General features: G+C 31.3%; 1 long non-coding RNA gene across 1 annotated transcript; it reads right to left on the minus strand.

Moving 5' to 3' along the window:
• Nucleotides 1-986: 986 nt before the first annotated feature.
• Nucleotides 987-1,646, minus strand: LOC139866170 (uncharacterized). Its single transcript, XR_011765283.1, has 3 exons — nt 1,538-1,646; nt 1,353-1,436; nt 987-1,260 (listed from the first exon to the last, which is right to left on the minus strand). It is a non-coding gene; the product is annotated as an uncharacterized lncRNA (long non-coding RNA).
• Between the last annotated feature and the right edge of the window lie 1,465 nt (nt 1,647-3,111).

Genomic DNA, 3,111 nt, shown 5'->3' on the forward strand with positions numbered 1-3,111 from the left:
TTTTCTGTTTATATTTTCATTATTCGGATTTGGCTCAAAGTTAACTTGCTGCAGCTAGGGGTGTGCATGTTACGGGAAAAACCGAGAATCCTGAGGAACGGATCGAACCGGAATCGGGCATTCCCATAAAGTTTTGGTACGGTCCATGGTCCCTAAATTTCATATTTTTTGGTCCTCGGTACGGGATAGACTGAACCCGAAAAACCGAAAAGTAATGGACCGATCTGTATACATTTCGTAAATTGATTTTTAGAAGAAAGATAAGAAAAGATATAACATACATTATGTAAATCGGTTTAATATCACATTTTTAATCAAATATGTTTTATGCATTTTTATCATACTACCTATTTAAAATGGACTCAAGAGTATAAGATCATTTAGTATTTAAGGATTAAATATTGGATTATATTAATAATACAAGTATGCATTAGCTAACGTAAAATATATTAATGCCAATTTTGTTGGATTGATTATGTGTCTCTTTAGATTTGGATTGTTTATGTGTGTACAACCATTAGTGACTTTCAACCGTTAACTAAGCATGAATCTTTTGGAATTATGGGGACTGATACAAGTGCATTTGCTAACGTATTCAATTTTCCTACAATAAGGTCTCCATTAAAAACTATATATAATTATATAATTGGATTTAATTAGGCCCATATAATCTTTCACATTCTCTCGTATAACTTCTTAAAAATTGATTTTGTATAATGATGCGTTATAACAAAGTAGACTTTTGAAATGTATTGATCATGAAACAGGGCAGTTATTTTCACGGCACCAAACTGAATCTTCTATAATCGAACCGATATTATATGGTCCGGTCCTTAGTCCTACTTTTTTAATAAAATGGGACTCGGGATGGAACCGAACCGAGTTAGTTTGGTCCGGTCACATACCATGCACCCCTACGTGCCATAATATTTAAAATAATAATATCAACAAAACGTACAAATAAAATTACCTTGGAAATGCACTGATTAATTCAGGACCTACCTGTAATTGATGCAATTGTAAAAGTAATAGTGTCTTTAGGATTTGATTATCACGTGCATAATGTAATTGGAATGACCCTCAAAGATTTGAGTACAAATACCAACTCTTCTCCCAATCCTAAAGCTTCATAAGCAATTAAGCACGTCCTAATATTGATCTGGTTCTAGTTCTTCTTGAGGTAACATTTATGAAAAAAGCCACGAAAATCCATATAAGTTAAAAGCTTAACTTCCAAGAGATACTTTATTACTTGTTTACCTTTAAGAATGGAAAGAGAAAAGAAATGACGTTGTAATTATTAACATAATCAATAATCAACTATTATGCTTAGGCAGTGAAGAATTTATGACTTTATGGGTACCAATTAACAAGTTGTTCGGATTTGGGTCTCTATGAATGATATTCAATGAATGCAAATACTCCAACGCAAGGACCTGAAAATACTTGGTCAGGGTATATATATATATATATATATATATATATATATATATATATATATATATACTCCTGATAATGAACAAGAAAAATCACTTACAAGTTCCGCAATGTATCGACGTGCCACTTCCTCTTATAAGTAAAATAGATTTCTCTTGAACCCAAATTTTTAGAGGGCCCGAAATTTTGTAAGACATATATGATAAGATACATGTACATTCATTTTTAAAAAACAAACAAATAATAATTTAATAAACAAAATTACAATTATATGTTTATGCATTTTTATCATACTACCTATTCAAAATAAACTTAAGAGTATAAGCTCGTTTAGTATTCAAGGATTAAATATTGGATATATTAATAATACAAGTATGCATTAGCTAACATAAAACATATTAAGACCAATTTTGTTGGACTGATTGGATTGATTATGCGTCTCTTTGAATTTGGATTGTTTATTTATGTGTGTTATATAATTGTAGGTCTAATTAGAACGCATTAGCTAATGTATTCAGTTTAAGTTCATTAAAAACTATATATAATTGGATTTAATTAGGCACAGATAATCTTTCACATTCGCTGGCATAAGTTCATCTCAAAAATTGATTATGTATGATGAAGGGTTATAACAAGTAGACTTTAAAATTTATTGATCATGAAACGGGACAGTTCTTTCACGAAACTGGACTGAACCTTCTAGAACTGAACAGCAGCGAACCGATATTATATGGTCCAGTCCTCGGTCCTACTTTTTTCTATGAAACGGGACTCGGGACGAAACCGAGTTAGTTTGGTCCGGTCCCGTACCATGCACACCCCTTCGTGCCATAATATTTATAATATTTAAAATAATAATATCAACAAAACGTACAGAAAAATTACATGGCAATGCGAGTGATAATGCTAAAAACGAACATATATTTCATAGCATTATTTCTCAAGAAAGACAAGCTTTTAGTTGCAATTGTTCTATTTACAAGTGATATTCGTTTAAATAATAAAAGGTGAAGACAAAAGACAGATTCGACGAATTGAAGACGCAAACGACCAAAAAGCTCAAAAGTACAAAAGACAATAAAAAAGGTTCCAATTATTGATAAGAAACGTCTCGAAATTACAAGAGTACAAGATTCAAAACGCAAAGTACAAGATATTAAATTGTACGCAAGGACGTTCGAAAATCCGGAACCGGGACCAGAGTCAACTCTTAACGCTCGACGCAACAGACTAAAAATTACAAGTTAACTATGTATATAAATATAATATAATATATAATTAATTATATTAATTATATATATATATTATATTTATAAATAAAAACCGTCGGCAGAGAAAGACTCCAAAGGGACTGAGCTGTAAATTCATTCTCCGCGACTCGCGGAGTTTGAAGAGGATTTCACCGCGAGTCGCGGAGCCCCAAAATGAGAAACTGCCTATAAAGCCAACCGAATTCTGAGCATTTTTCAGAATCTTTTTCTTCTTCTCTCATATATATACGTAAAATATATATATATAATTTATATTTTAATTTTAATTTTAATTATAATTCTAATAATAAGGGTATGTTAGCGAATGTTGTAAGGGTGTAAGTCGAAATTCTGTCCGTGTAACGCTACGCTATTTTTAATCATTGTAAGTTATGTTCAACCTTTTTACATTAATGTCTCGTAG

Source organism: Rutidosis leptorrhynchoides, chromosome 9 (genome assembly GCF_046630445.1).
Source record: "Rutidosis leptorrhynchoides isolate AG116_Rl617_1_P2 chromosome 9, CSIRO_AGI_Rlap_v1, whole genome shotgun sequence".
Classification (NCBI taxonomy): domain Eukaryota; kingdom Viridiplantae; phylum Streptophyta; class Magnoliopsida; order Asterales; family Asteraceae; genus Rutidosis; species Rutidosis leptorrhynchoides.